The sequence below is a fragment of the Falco biarmicus genome, chromosome 8 (assembly GCF_023638135.1).
Source record: "Falco biarmicus isolate bFalBia1 chromosome 8, bFalBia1.pri, whole genome shotgun sequence".
NCBI classification, from domain to species: Eukaryota; Metazoa; Chordata; class Aves; order Falconiformes; family Falconidae; genus Falco; species Falco biarmicus.
In genome coordinates, this window is record NC_079295.1 from 955,726 (window position 1) to 972,052 (window position 16,327).

The 16,327-nt window shown below is 49.4% G+C and overlaps 1 pseudogene; it reads left to right on the forward strand.

Moving 5' to 3' along the window:
- LOC130153738 (hydrocephalus-inducing protein homolog) overlaps positions 1 to 16,327 on the forward strand; it is a 66,659-nt pseudogene that overhangs the window by 6,262 nt on the left and 44,070 nt on the right.

The following is a 16,327-nucleotide window of genomic DNA, read 5'->3' on the forward strand; positions in this document are numbered from 1 at the left end:
GTCTGCCTGGATGTGTACGGGCAGAAGCCAGCAGATTCTCTGGGCTTATTGAATACACGGGTGACTTGATTCAGATATTATACCGCCGTGCTGCTGGTGTCTTCCCTGCTTGGCCCTTCCTTCATCGCCCTGCTGCCTCTGGCCTCGAGCTGTTTTGCCCAGGCAGAAGGGATTAATGTTCACTCTTACGTGTTACGTGTATGTACCTCCAGAGCTAAAAGTGCTTTGTGAAGGTGGTATCACCAGGCCTCTTCTCCTCCTGTTTCCACAAGCTGCAAGATCATACTTTCCTCTCTTTTCTGCAGGTTCCTGGGCTGGTGAAGGTCATCTTGGAGAGCTCACCTTATTTCAAGCTGATCAGCCACCATGCTGTGTGCCGCAAGGTACTGCCTGGCATGCTTGCGACTTTCCGCATCGTTTTCTCCCCTGATGAGAACAAGGTGAGACTGGAGGTCCCGAGAGGTGTGTGCCTTCAGTGGGAGGTGAACCTGCGGGGCTGGGTTCAGAACAGGGCATCTGCTGTGGGTTTTGAGGCACTGTCCTGGTTTCGGTGGCATTGCACTGGATCTGCAGCTGGGGGAAACTTTTCCTGTGGTGAAGATGATGCTGTCATAGGCTGGAGGCTCTTCTATGCTTCAGACTGTGATTATCCTTTGGTGCTGGAACGTTTAATGCCATGTCTGTTGGCTTCAGGGATAAGAGTGCACTGTGTGGTGGGGTGGCCTCTCATGGTGTTGGTTTCTAGTATCTGACTATTGCTGCATAATTACGGGTTTGCTCTGATAATTATAAATACAAAAGCCTGTTTGCATAAATACAAACCTGTTGTTTGGAGGACCCAAAGCTGAGCCTGATCAGAGTGAGGACCACCACCTTTGAAAACTGGAGTTGCTTCTTGAATGCATATCGTGTTGGCTGCAGTAGTGAGACGGCGGAACGTTCTGTCTGAAGCCGGCACTTTTCTTGCACACCGGTCATAGCCCATGCCGTGCTGCGAGGTTTGCTCTAGGCTGTGGTCAGGCAGCCTGCAGCTGGTCACATCCTGGCTGGCAGCACCATGCGATGCCACCGCAGCAGGGACTGACGAGCTGTGCGTTCCCTCCCTGTGCTTTCCTGGGCGTTTTCAGGGGAAGGCGCACGTGGGACAGTAGGGAAATGGCAGGGAGGGGTGCTGATAAGGTGTTTAGCCATCGCACCTCTCTACTCGATGTTAGGGGCTTAATTATGATGGAAAACGCTAGGGGAATGGCTAGATCCAGAGAGCTTTCCCCTTTCCCATCTGGCAACCAGTTCCCTGCCTCACCCTGGGCTGGAGCGAAGGTGATGCTTTTTCATACCCTCTGTGTTCCAGCCTTGCCGCTGTGCTGCCCCTGAGGATACTTGCCCACCTGTGCTCCAGCTGTGATTCTAGGGGAGAAGATGCGCTGTGCTCGTGGCAGGGAGCCAGCCTGGCCCAGACACGCTGAGCTCCAGATGTCTTTAACCAGCAGGAGGCTGGTGTGCTGCAGAGGACTGAGGCATCTGGAGCGCACACAGGAGTGAAGGGGCAGGTAGCATCTGCAGGCAGCGTGTTAGCCTGGAGCCTTTGGGCAGTCACGCTGGTGTGGCTGTGCCTGCGTGCATGGGGCTGTGGTTGCTGTGTCAGCTGGCACCTATTCCCTGCCCCGTGTGCCATGCTTTTGCTCGGAGGTTGGAACGTCGGTGCTGTGGCCCTGGCAAGTCTGGCACTGTGCCGTGATGTGAAGGGGCGGCGGTGTTACCTGGAGGCTTGTTAACGCAAAAGGGTTTAGTACCTGGCATGGAAGGGAGGAAGCCCTGCAGGGGAACACAGACAGACAGGCTGACTCTTTGCACCAGCACTCTGCTGCCTCTTGGCACAGTTCTTTGCGTGACTTTGTGGGTGATGCAAGGTGAGGGGGTCGCTCTGAGCCAGCTGGTGTTTCTGTGCCAGGCCAGAGGTGCAGGCTCTCTTTGGGCACAGCTGTTCTCTCATCTTCCGTTTGCTGCTTAGATGTAGTTGAACACCCTGTCCTATCCTCAAACAGCATGGCTGTAGCAAACTAGAGAGGAAATGCCCTGTGGTGCCTGGCTCCCCATGCTTGTGAAATGATCTGTTGCTTTGCGGAGGGACTGAGAAATTGTTTTACGTCATTCGTATGGAAGGTTAAAATGATGTTGGCTTAGGGCAGTTCTCCATACTGCCCAAGTGACATAAGAGCTTAATCTCACCGAGGTAGGCTTTGCAGGGGACACTGCTTCCTTTAAAATGTGATTGACTAGTATTCATGAGCATTCATTTTTGGGATGGAAGTAAATCGGTTCCCATGAAGGGCAAAGAGCTGCTCTTCAACTACAGAGAAGCAGCAGAGCAACACATGAACATCACCCCAAATAGAAGTAGGGTGAGGTAACTCCCAGGAACACTCATGTCCAGTACTTTGTCCCTTGTCTTGCCCTTGAACTGGTGAGTGTGTGGCATTAGGGAGCTGTGCCAGCGAGGTCCTCTGCACAGCTTGAGCGACACCCTGGTGGTTTCTGCCGACCTGGGTTTTGTGCTCCTTGCAGGGCATTGGGAGAGGGATGTGGGCTGCTTGGTGAGGAGCACATGGGGACTCTACAGCAGAACCAGAATGTTGTATAAATCGAACTTTTTGTCTCGTACTTGATGGAGTGTGAGTCAGGAAAGTGCCGGAGTGCTGTCGCTCAGCTAGAAATGCATCAGTAGCATGGTCAGGATGTGCAGAGCACCTTGAAAAGCCCTTAGCCAAGAGGCAGGCTTTGGGAGATGGTTCTGTAAAGCCACCTGTGTTGGGCTTGCAGTTGCTTGCCTGCAGAGTATCTGTGTGTTAGTTGTGGAAGGCTCAGGAGTGCTGCCTTTGAATAACTCCTACATCTCTGATACTGCATGATCCACAGGGACTGTGGGTAACCCAGTGAAGTGGGGTCTGGGTCTTCCTGATGAGGAGCCGGTTTGTGTCATTCTCTTGCTTTGAATCTGTTCTTCCCTGGAGTAAGTCTGACTTCAGTGAAGTCACTCCTGATTGAAAGGAGTAAAATTGTGCCTCAGCCCTAAGTAATAGGGCCATGTGAGTTGTTAGTGGCTGAAATGCCACGTAGCCCTTTCTTGGAAAATGAGCAGTTTCCTACTGTCTCGCAGTCATTTGGGAATGTGCCACGTGGTCAGACTGTCAGAAAAGGAATAGCTGACGCGCCTCTTGGTTTATTGGCACTTGTGTTATAAATGAACTGCTAATTTTTCTGCTGGGCAACATTTCCAGTTTGTTACTCTTGCTGCTTCTGATTTGCACGTTTCTGTTTTATGGCTCCATTGTACAGCGTGGGTGTTCTCGTGCCAGCCCCTGTTCCCGTGTGTTCTTGCGTTATGGTCTGACGGCCTCTGCTGAACTGGAAACCATTGTGGCACTGACCGGCAGATAAACAACAGACAGAAATACTTCCATTTGTGCGTCCTTCAGGCTTATTAGTAGTTTATTGTAAAGGAAGAAGGAAGCAAGAAGCACATAAAAACATAGCAGAGCTTATTCTGTGTTGTCCTCTTGCTCTTTTCACTGTAGCAGTGCACTGTTTTCAGGCAGTGCAAGTTCAGTCTGTGAGGTTTGTGAAATTCATTGCTGATGCTCAGTGGAGACTGAATTAATGCACATTGATTACTCTGGAATATGACAGGACGGTGAGTTATTGCATGACTGAAATGAAGTCCTTTAAAATTCAGCCCAGCCCTGCTAGATGTTTTGTTGTGCACAGAAGCTATTCCAAGAATACTTTTAAGATGACTCTTGTGAGGAGGAAAGGGGCAGAAGACCAAGGCAAATGGCGCGGCGCCACAGGAACCTGAAGCCAAGTGACTCATTTCAAAGACTCCTGCGAACCGGCGGCTGAGGGGGGCAGGCGCAGGGGCACCCCCTCTGCTGCGAACGGATCTTCATCCTCTGGTCTCTCCTCTGTTGTCACGGCCCTTATTTTCCAGCCTTTTTTTATATCAGGGTTTCAGCAGGAGCTTTCCCTGCTTGGCTTGCTGTGTTACCTCATGCTACAAGGATCTTTTCTTTGCAAGTTGGCTGCTGCAAGGAATTCAGTGAAGCATTTGGGATAGGTTATGCAGGGAAACTGACATCTGAGTTTGGGGTTCTGGGCAGTTAGGCTTGATATTGTGCGACAGTAATTACTGTTAGCCTGAGTTTACAAAGAGCCTGAAACAACACCCAAGACGAGCAGCCGCTTCAGTCTCAGTGGGTGCCAGTTCAGACGCCAGTGGTGATACCTGGAAGGCCAGAGCTTGTAATTTACTGCTTGTCACAGGGGAGCACGAGAAGGGGAGCCATCGTACAACTGTCTGTATCTTCCGTGAAACTGAGAGGGGAGTTGTATGCAGGATGAAGTCGTGTTTTCATGAAAACCTATAGCCTGAAGCTGTGTCTAAACACAGCAAACTTTAAAGCATAGATGGGATGCAACCCCTCTGTCATCCAGGCACGTTTATTTAGAAACCTGGTCTTAAACAGTCTGCTAAGGGTTTGCAGTTGCGAAGCAGAACAACATTTTGAACTGGTCTCAACTGTGCCCCTAGGCTGCAAGCAAGTGCGTAGCAGGGTTAGTGCCCTGGTAACACGAGGCAGTGCTGCAGTAGAGACTTTGCAACCTGTTGCCCCCAAGGGAGGGCAATTCAGCTTTCAAAAGCTTAAGGGACCATGGGTTCACAGTGGCACAAACAGCCAGCTTCTGCCTAGCACCCCTCTTGCCTTGGGTTTCCCCCTGTTTGGGCTGGCGCTGCATTCAGCCTGGTGCAAGGTCCCACGTTGGTGGGGTGGTAGAGCGTGGCTGAAGGGTCAGCCCGCTCTGAAGTGCTGAGTCAAGCCTTGCACGGGATGCCATGTCCCACGGTGTCCCTGGAGAGGGGGCTTGGAGCATAATGTGCATCTGCATGAATGGCGAGAGGCATCTTTCTCTCTCAAGGTCGTGGTTGTCTCTGTGAAACCAAATCCTTGTTGCTTTAGCCTTGCCCTCAGGTCCCTGGAGAAATCCCTTGTGCATTGCTGTGCAGGTGGTCCCAGCGCCCCTCACCAGCAACGGAGCTGGGAAGGCTGCCTGTGCTTGCTTTTGGGGGGGATTTATTTCTTGGGCTCTTAATTGCATTGCTGTTGATCCATTTGCTCCTTAGCAATGACAACACCTTGACAATTACTTCCTTTTACTTGCTCCAAGTAGCTCCAGTTGTTGAAGTTCCTTTTTTCTTTATCCTCCTGCTGATCTGAACTTGCATCCTCCTCTGCCTACCTGGCACCTGGAAGAGGGAGCTAAGTAAATATGGCATGCCAAGACTTAATAAGGCAGGTAGCTTTCAATTGGCTTTGCAATGCCTTTGTTACAGTAGTGTGGCCAAAAGAACAACAACAACAAAAGCAAATAACATTCTTCATTTGCTAATGAGTTTCTGAGGATCGAAACAGTGCAGGACGTGAAGTAGCCAGGTAATAGGTGCTTTAAATTCATATGGGCTGCCCATAGCTTTTATTTTAGAGGGCTTAGGCTGCAAGATTGAGTACAAAATTGCTAACTCAGAACGACTTGCTGAAGATGAAACGCTTTCCTGAAATGCGGTATTAAATCATGCAGGTTGCTTGCTGCAGTTCCCTTCCTAGTATTTTACCTTCCAAATAGGAAAAGCAAAAGCCCTTCTGCAGTTTCTAGGGTGAATATTTGAGATGTCTAGAAAAGGAGATTATTCTTTTTGTCTTGGATGGGGCAGCATCTGTACTGACAAGCTTAAACCCCAGCTGAGCAGGTGGTAGGCGAGGTGCTGGGTGGTGGGTGAGGCGCTGGCTGTCAGCGCTTGCGTTAGAGCAATAGGTACGTGTCTGTGCCTGGGCTGGCTGCCTTAGGGCCCTTCCAGGAGGGGATGGGGACGGGAGCAGGCAATCCCAGCTGTGGGGGAGTCTGGATCGGTTCTGCTGAAGGGAGTTTGCTGCTGTATGCAATTCCTAAATCATTAAAATCCTAAAGCGCTTGCTGCTTCAACAGTGATAAAAATATCAAATTAATTAAAAGCACTGAGGAAAAAATCAGGGCAGCCAGTGAGTGACGAGAAGCAGAGTTTTTATCAGCTCATCCATAAGAGCGCTGCTGGGGGTAATGGCTCCTGGCCCTATGGCAGCAGATTTACCACTGATTTCAGTGGGGGCAAGGTGATAGTTCCAGCGCAGCGATGCCACGCCATACATCTGGAGACTGCTCTGCTCATCTCTACAGTAACATGATTTTGGTAATTTGATTTGCCTTCCTGCTGCTAAACGCCAGACAGCCGGGGCGCGGGGGGGATTGCCTGGCTCTGTTCTGCAGAAGGCAGTGGCTGGGACTGCACAGCCGGCTTTGCTCTGGTGGGGTGTCTGAGTGTCCCCCGTGTGCAGCTCCCGATGCCGCCTGCCTGGGGTGGGTGTGCTAACCAGGCACGCCGTCACTTACTCCTCTAGAACAGACCTTACAGAGGGGTGTGATTACGGCATCAGCCAGAGCTGTCTCCTGTGCCCCCTGAGGCTGGGTGAGATGTAAAGGGAAACGGAGTTCAGACACAGGAAGAACTAACACCCTTTAATTCTAGCGCAGAGGTGGCATAGGCTGCTGAGGGCAGGGGTGGAACTGTTAGCGCTTTTAGGTACTTGTGAAACCTCTCGCAAAAACAGTTTGGGTCTGGAGCTGAGCCAGCTCTGGTGTGGGGAGATGGATCAGGTGGCTTTTGAAGGGTGCGTGTCCCCAGCCTTGGCCCTATAACGCTGTGAGAAGGGGCAGGAAATACAGCCGTACCCTGCACTGCCCTGACGCTGCCGCAATTACCGTGTCCAGCTTGTGAAGTATTTCACCGAAGACTGACCATTGACTATGCATGTGGTGAAGTCCTTTTGAAAGTGTACCTGAGCATCCCCTGCCAAGCTTCAACGAGGTCGCCGCGTTGCTGGCACTGGAGTTAGTGCTGTGGCACAGCTGGGTTCTCAGTGGTGCTTCCAATAGTCTGCAGTGGCGATCGAAGCAGGTTGCGTTAGTGCTGTGATCCCTTGCATGAAGAGACTGTTCTGGTGTCTCGGAATCAAAGCATCAGATAATTGTGGTGCTGCCAGCTTGCTGCAAAAGCAGGTGAATCAATGGGGTTGTTTCTCCTTTGCAAGTTAACGACCCTGTGCAAGTCATGCTACTGGAATGAAAGCTCATGAAGGTAAAAAGTACTGTTGCGTTACTGAGTGATACTGCTACAGCCATAGAAAACAGCAGTTTTCCTTCTGCCGTGGGGAAAGTACTAAAAGCATTGTGCTGAGATTGTTTCTTTCCCCGCAGGATTATTTCCACGAGCTCATCTGCATCACAGAAAGGGGAGAAGTTTGTTGTGCCTCTCCGAGCTATAGGTGCCCGAGCTATCCTGGACTTCCCCGACCAGGTGAACTTCTCAGCCTGTCCAGTCAAGTACAGCACCCAGAAAACACTGCTGGTTCGCAACATCGGTAACGGGGCGGCCCGCTACTGCATCAGCCCTCAGAGGTAGGGAGCTCATCTCTTTTTGTGCAAAACACTGTTGTGTGATAATACAGTTGGTAAACAGCAACAAAAAGGAGCCAGAGCGTGTGGGCTGCTGTACTGCCGTGGCTGGAAATGGGCAGGGCACGTGGGGTTTGCTGTTGATTATAGTGTTTGAAGCATGGCGCAGCCTCTGCTAAAACTCTGCAAGCTGCAGAGTGGAGTTTTATAGTGCAACGGTGTCTTCAGTGCACAGTCGTGCAAGACTGATTCTGTTAGATTGAACGAGCAAATGTAGGAAGGCAGCTGGACTGCCCTCGGGCTGTGTAAGATCCTGCGTGGCAGACGACAGCTCTAGGAGCTCAGTTCCTGAAGACCAAAGGCAGTGTTAAGAAATGGGCAAGCTCTGAGCTGGTGGAAGAGACATTTAAGAATTTATCATCAGCTTTACCAGCAGTTTGTCTATAGTAGCAAGTGCAATCAGAGATGATAGATCAAAGCAACTGGTATTGAGACCCTGACAAAAACCCTGTGGGGTCCAGAACCTGGTTTTCCAGTAGGTTTGATCTGGTCCCTGGGATCCACTATTCTTCATTAGAATGAGCTCTTAAGTGGAGATGAGCTGGCAGCGGCTTCAAACCTGCACTTTAGCCCCAAAGCAGAATGCCGATGGGCGCACAGGCAAAAGGTGCAGCAAATGGCTGGTGCGTGGGTTGGGAGCCTTTTCTAGAGCTTTGTCTCTCTCAGATCTCCTGGAAAGTGCTCTAGCACGCTGTTGTAGCTACCAGCAACCCCCTTGATCTTCAGTACCTTCTGAAATGGTTATGTGGCCCTATTGACCAAATATACCCATTCCCTGGGAGGCCACAAGCACGTGGCATTTCGGCAGTCTCCTGGTCAAGCGCCTGATGTGTGCTGTGTCGTGGACAGCCTGTACTGTTCCTCTTGGTCTGAGAAGACAGTCACTGGTTTTCCAGTTTGCTGAACTGGAGAGGGTAATGCGTTTTGGAAACTGCACCTGCAAGGAAACCACTTCAGCTGGCTGGTAGTTAGCTCCGTGTTGCTTGGTCCCAGAGGTTTTGGTGTAGGAGCTGAGGTCCAGAATGCAGCAAAGACGTGCCGTCTGCCTTAGTGCACCTGAGTTGCTTCGGTTTCTTCCCCAGGAAAACAGGGGTCAAGAGAAGGCTCTTTGCTCTTTCTCCTGGGAAATGCGAAGGTCCAAGAGGCTTCTACCAAAGCCTGGCAAGGCTGTTGAAGCAGGCTTCCAGGATGCTGTTCAAGCAGGCTGCTTCTTTTCACTGTGGAAATACATAGGCAGGAACTTGTAAATCCCTGTACAGCTTCCCTCTGGGATTTCCAGATCTACTTGTCACCACCAAAACAAGTACCCAGTCGTGTGTAGCATCTCTTGGCAATGTCCTTGCCAACTGTTCTATCGCGTGATACGGCGTACGTTGAATCCTGCTTGATATGGATTTTATGCTGAACTTCACCAATTGAATGTTTCAGTCCTGATTTGCAACAAAGGGATGGGAAGCGTTACGAAAGCTTTATTTCAAACTACACAAGAAAGTACAATTCTGAATAACTGGATTGCGTGTGCGCAGAGATCAAAAGCTGGTAAGATTTCCCATGTCAGCCAAAGGCATCAGTCATCTCTTCCATTTCGTTATGACCTTTTGAAAGCCAGTCTGAAATTTCAAACTGATGGTCTTTGAATATAAGCAGCGTTTTATTCTAATTAGGTCGCCCCCACTTTCATTCAGATTTCTTTTTTAAATACTCTGAGGTTCCTGTCTTTCTGCTCTTTTATTTTTTTTTGCTTTAAGTGTTCAGCGAAATGTCATAATGAATTCCTCATCGGGAACTTTCTTAAAGGTTGAGTTCCTCTAATGCCTGTCTGTCTACCATCTGCCTATATATATGCACAGATGTATAAGAAATAATATGAGAAATTTGGGGAACACGTGAAATGGAATTGGGCTGCTGGAGAAGATAAAATCCTAGAATAACTTTGGAAGAGACCTCTGGAGATCATGTGAGCAAACACAGTGCTCAGAGCAAGACCAGTGTCAAAGTTTGATCAGGCGTGCACTCAACACGAAAAGTAAGACCAAGTGATACCAGCCTTCGTCTTTCCTTCTCAAGGCTGTGCGAAGCCATTTATCCCAGCATCTCCCTGTATGTGCTGTGCTCCAGCCCCTAAGCTCCTCTTCTGTAGAAAGGCTTTCGTGCCCACCAGCCTGCACTGCCAGGGATTCTTCCATCCCAAATACAGGTTTTTGCATTTTCCATCCCTCGGCTGCATGCGGTTCTGCTGTGTCCCCTGAATAGCAGCCCAGCCCTCCAGTATCTCGACTGTACTCCCCCAAGCTTGTATCCTCCACTCAAAATCCGAGTGCTCCCCACTCTTGACCAGGTCACCACGTCCCCTTGCAGCCTGGGAGCAGAACAACCACGTTCTCCCTGTGCGATGAGGCCATGGTGTGCCAGGAGTGGTTTCTCCAGCCAGTGCTGGGGACTGCGCTGGGTGACAGTGGGTTCCCTGCTGCTTGTGCTGTGAGAAGTTGCTCAGGTGCCTGCCCCGAGGTCCCAGGTGAGCTCAGTGGCTCCAGCAGCCCCAGCAGAAAAGAACTGGCCTCCCAGCTGGCATGACAAGTTGGCTGGAGAGTCTCACCAATACACTGCTCCACAGGCGAGTAGGTCATTAGCTGTTAATTGTCTTTGAACAACTCTACTTACAGAGGCTTTCGCGGGAGAGACCGTTTTCCTCCTCATGTCAGGGGATTAATTTCCCTGCGTTAGAGGCTGTGACCAAGGCTGCATCATTATTAACGACAGGGGAAGTTTTTAGTTTAATGTCATTGCATTCTTTTGAATGACTCCCGTAATGATTGTTCAGCATCACAAACACTTAAACCTGTGCTTTGGACATTAATGCGTGGTGTTTCCTGTCCTGGAGAGCTTAATGTGTAGATACGAGACGCAGTATTTAAGAGTTATGGCATAGGTGGTAGGAGTGCCAGCCTTACAGACTTACATTCAGGACTGTTTTAGTCTCTTCCTATTTAGTGGAGAACTGAAGCAGCTTTAGTGTGTGCTTAACTTTTGCTGAGTACGGATGTAGTGTTGTGTTAAAGCCAACATCAATATCACATAATAGTTTTGTGTGCCGCTATGTGTAAGCATGCGTGCACGTGAGAGGGGGAGGAGGCTTAGTGGGGTAGAAGGGAATGAGAGATCAAAGTTTGCGGACCATCAGCTGGCCTCTGTGTCCTTCATTCTCTCTCTGCACAACTGAGACTTCTTAGTTGCTGCAACTTCTGTCTTCTGGCCTGGGCGAATTCAGGCTCTTGCCCCTTTGCAAGGCAGCTGCAGGCGCCACAGTTTCCTAGTCCAATGCGCCGCTCGTATCACTTCTCTCTGCCTCCTTTCTCAAAATTCCCTTGGCATCAAGCGTAACCTACCAGCTTTCACCTTCAGTGCATTTTTCAGCCCATCTCCAATGCTAACCTTTCCTCTCGGTCAGTACTGCGAGCTCTGCTCTTGCAGCGGGTCACTTCATAAGGACATTCCTTGCCTCTTACAACTTTATCTAAGGACTTGTGTGGTGTATTTTACTCCACGGCAGAACTCTCAAATGAATCCACGGAGCCAATTCAGCATCCTTCTGCTGTTGCTTGTTCAGAACTCTCCCTTGCCGTGGTATCTACCAGAAAACATGGACACGTTTTGACTCCTCTTTCGTAAAGGGTGGGGGTGTGTGTGTGTGTGGGAACCCTGACACCAAAGCACTCCCCATTATGCAGCTTGGCTCTGTGCCTGTCCTCCCCCTGCATGTCCATACCCAGCTGTTCACTGCATAGTGTAGTAATAAAAAAAATAATAATAGTATAAATATAGAAAGTCTTTTCCTGCCGTTCTCATTGTTAAGGCTGGATAGTGAGTTTCTTCTCCACGGCATTCACGGAGATAAATGTCATTCCAGTACATTTCAGTTGAAAATGGTGCCTGGAAGCAGATCTCAGTGCAGCACTGCCTTTTCCTGACGTTACACTGTGCTGTGCTGTGCTATGGGTTAGAGAGGATCTGTCTGAGAAGGTCCATTTAGGAATGTCCCACCAAGCTCTGGAAGCTCAGGAAATGATCCTACATGGCACAGTGCCAGGAGTCGCCTTGCATCCCTCCCTGCAGTACCCATTATACTACATGGAGGTGTGGGGCTGGAGAGTTACCATGGGATGTACAGGGATGTGACAACAGAGCCTACGTGCAGGGAAAGAGGGAAAGAGAGAGCTTGTGAGATGCTGGCTCTGTGCAGGATTTTTTCAGTATGGAGATGGAGTCTTGGATGCTTTGACCTAACAGACTGTGTTTACTGGAGTGGTTACAGTGCTCGACTTTGGCTTTTATACCATTACCAAAACATTATGTATGCCAAGATTAAGTGATCTTTGGGGTTTTTTTCCTGCAATAGGTCTTAGTTGACAGAGGGGGCAATTCAATCACCAGTAATTTTACCGTCGGTCTTGGGGTTGGAGGCAGCTTTTAATGAAATCAATTCTCACAAACTCAGATGATTTTATAATGCAAATTAAGGCACCAGAGGAGTAAAGGGGTTTTGGTTGTAGAAGAGAAACATACCATGGGACGAAGTATGTTGCAGCCTCGTTGCACGCTGCACTGACTAAACGTATGGTTCCAGGAGGAAAGGCAGCGCGGTAGTCGGGAAAGCTGAGCCACAGAACTGTCAGCGTTGTTCACTTGTCAGTTGGTTGCTAAATTGTCAGGAGTATTTTGCCCGTGGTATCCTCATGGGATTTAACTTTTGCCCAGCTTGGGGAGCTGATGCCTGGTGAAAGCAAGCAAGATGTAAACGCCAAGGCAGATCACAATGAAATTGCTTACTAATCTGGTGTTGTTCCCTTTCTGAAGGGCAATTACGGGCAAGATCTCAGCAGGTTCTGCTGGGAAGGTCTCCCTCAGATTGGTGCGGCTAGATGAGTTTATACAAGCTGGGGATTGCAAGGCACCGTTGGGAGATCTGGACCTGTGAAAGTTTAGATGTTGTACAACAAAGCAAACGTACAAATGGACGTAGTTGAAAAGCATGTCAGAAGAAGAGCTATTAATAAACCTCCAAACCTTATCTTTCCTGTTTTGTCAGGAGCAGTAGTTATTCATTACAAGGGTAGATCTAACAGGACAAGAATTACCGTAAAGAACAGCTCACAATTAATGGCTAAAAGGCCAAAGTTTAGCCTGCCAGCTTCATCTGTTGGCAGTGGTTTCCGTGTGGCTATTAGTGTGTCAGGGACGTTTCCTTAGCATCTCTTATCTGTAGGCTGCAGGGAACAGCTTAGTGATGTGGACTGAAGTTCAGAGTTCAGGTGAAGCATGGACCTTACATCCCTCTGGGTCTTGGAGAAGCAGGTCTACGTGAGGGATACCAAGCTCCTGCTACATCAGGAACCAAGTTGTCCTGTGGGTACAGCGTGGGGTGGGAGGCAGGAGGTGCGGTGTCTGACTTGTGCTCTGTTTCTCAGTCCTGAGAATGAGTCCTGACCTCGGTGGGATCCTCTTCTCTGGTAATTTGAAGATGTGAAGGTATCTACTTTCTCGGGCATCCCCTGAAGTCATCCTCAGGAGTGTCATTCCCATCCCAGCTATCTGAGGGCAGGGGTATGCAGACATGGGGATGGAGTAGGAAGGGCATGGGATGGGAGGTAGTGCTGAAGTGTGGCCCTTAACCGGCAGCTTTTCTGTTCTGGCAATGTTTCTGGTAAAAACAACAAACTAAAAGAGGTGGGGGGGAATTTTTCTGTGCCTTTCCCACAGCAGGCAGTGATCCCCGCCAAGCACCAGCAGAGTCCTGCCCAGTATAACCAGGCACAACCCCCAGCGCAGGTGCAGGGCCATGTAGAGCAGCCCGGTTCTGAGGCTGGCGGCGCCTTGGCTTTCCTCCTCCCTCTCAAAAGCCTCAGGTCCAGCACGTGAACATTGCGGGCCCAATGCTTCCCCGTTAGTCACTGGCGATGTTCTTGCTAGTCGTGATGGGAGCAGGTCAGGCCCCCAATTGCATCAGTGTCTCCTTAATGAGCAGGAACTCCAGCAATTTCATCAGCTGTCACTGCTTCCATGAGCGAAGCGAAGCTTGCGCATGGCTCCATTTTTTGTCATTATTTCTGTGGGCTGCACTCCCCAATCACTGTAAAACTCTGCAGAAAATATTTTTAAGGTGACAAATTGACCACCAGCAAAGCACTAAATCCAATAACTTTTGCTTTCTAAGTGAGGCTGTACAAGAGCCGCAAAGCCCAGCTGCTGTTGTGCAGAAACATGTTGCATCTGACTTTTCCCTGAGCATTAAAGGACTGAATTATGTGTCTGTCAGCTGAGAGCTGTTTACCTGGCGACAAATCATAATTGCTCTTGTTAAATCTAAAGTACACCGACACATTTTCATACTATTTCCCACACATTGCACAGAATTTCTCTAGTAGGCCAAGCAAACAGTTACCAAGCCTGGATTACAACCCAGAGCCCCAGACTGCATTGCTTGTGAATACGCAGAAAACCTCCTGTTGAAGGTGCCTTGATATGCTCCTGCTAGCGGTGCTTCATTTAGCTAGAGATTTAATTGTTCAGGCTGTAAATGGGATACTCCTTTTGTGTCTTGTTTTCTTGTTTCTGTATCACTCTAATCTGCCTTTGCACTTGTACAGATTTTTCTTTGCTTAGAACAGCTTTCATTGAAATGCTGATAAAATGTGCCCTTTCTGAGGCAAACCCAGGATGCTTTCAAGGTAAAAAAAAAAAAAAAGAAAGATAGATTAATTCTGCCATTAAAGTCTAATTATTCTCCGGTCATTCAAGAATAAACTTCTGTTCTCCCTGTCTGATTTCCAGGCTGTAATCTCACTGGGACAGGTATTGCCTTGACATTTGCATCTCTTGAGGTTTATAGGTGGCAGGAAAAGACGGATTCCTGAGGAACTCAGTGTCAAGTTGTGCATGCAAATAACTCTTGCCATCTCCGTGCCCTTCAAAAACCCTCCTCCGATCGTATCGCTAGCAGTCAGACTCTTGAGCCTTGCTGCAGAAAACTGGATGCAGGGTATGGGGGAGACGAGGTCATTTTATCGCTTAGGATCTTCTGAGGGCTGGAGCTCTTCAGGAGTTGGGTCGGTGGCTCAGTTCCTGGCCCTGTATGTTCTCTTTTTCTGCTGCTGACTGTGGTTTCTTGGCCCCTTGCTAATACAGGTGAGCTGGAGTGAGCTGGACGGCAGAAGGAACGTAGTCCCCAAAGGTCCCACAATAATCCTGATGTGCCTCTCCGTGTTGCAGCCCTTTCTCTGTTGATCCCTCTGCTGGGACTCTTGGGATTGGCGATGCCATGCAAGTAACGGTGGACTTCCACCCAGAGAAGACTGGTGATTATTCCAGGCCCCTGACAGTTCACTATGACACAGGTAAGGTCTGGGCACTGCATGGTGCCCAGTCTCTGCGTCCTTCAAAACAGAGACCTTTCAAAGCAGAAAAATGTTAAGCTTGCTTTGCAGACTACTTCTAAAACCTTTTCTTTCAAAACCTCTGTATGTTTCGGTGCTTAAGTGAGCAGGTAAGGGGCAAAGGCTGCGTGTGCCCTCGTTCTGTGTGGCTGTGTGGCGGTCTCTCCCTGGGGGATGCTGGTGTCGGCTGGGTGCTCTCCACCCAGCACCCCCCATGACTGCCATCTGCCATCATTCCCTGTTGTCCCGGTCACCTTAATTGCCTCTCCAGGTGTATCTCCCCTGTCCCGGCTTTGCCTCAAAGAAAAGTGACAAATAGTTGGTGTTTAGGGGGCTTTTAAAGTGCATCCCCTCAAGCAGGAATGAGGTTTTTTGGAATCGGGTTTTGCTGGGAGTTGCTGAGTCGGAGGCGGGAGGAACCTTGATTCTCCGTTACGGTGTGCATATGCACGTGTGAAGCTTCATTCCTTGGCGGTGCTATGTTTGAAGCGCGACGTGGGAATGCGTGCCTCTGTCAGACTCGCTCCAATGCCGCTGTCTCTTACACATCTGTCCCCTGCACTGCTTCTACGTTGTTTTGCCGCAGAGCCTTGTTCTTTCTGTTTGCCTTCTCCCACAGCTCACGACATCAGGACTAATGCAGCCAGGACTTGAGGGCTCTTGGGATTTGGCAGGAAGAGCTCGCTGCCTCCCGAGATAGGTGTAACATTTATATTAGGCTAGGAGAAGCTGAGGTCAGGCCACAGAAACACCATCAGCTTTACGCTTCACTGAAGAGTAAGCGGGGAATATCTTTAGGAAAAGGCGCCATGTTAGAATGCTTCTGTCGGCCTTGGCTCAGCAGGGGTATGTTGTGGTGCCGAACGAGGCGCTTCCTCAGTTGCGTGAAGGCACTTGGCGTGTGTTTCCTCTCGCCTGAGAGGGAGGTTTGGTTTGTCCCTGTTCCTCAGCGTTGGTCCTTGGAAGTGTGGTGTCCTAACCGAGGGGATACTGTGTGCTGCTTTAGCCCGGCAAAGAGCATTTTAGTTGTCTTGGGTTTGTGGAAGTTACAAATGCTCCTGTATCTTCCAAACACTTATGTAGCCTCACGACTTATTTCAGCTTTGTCTAATGTTTTCCAGTTATTGACATATTCACGGAGAATGGTTGATGCTCACTCAGAGGAGCTTATTGTTTTGGGTAACAGTTTCTAGGACGGGTGACTGAAATATCAGCTAGGGAAGCACAAAAACGTGCCTTATTTGTATGCCTATACAGAATCTATAGGATAAAATTCAGAGGGCTAGAATTTCTCT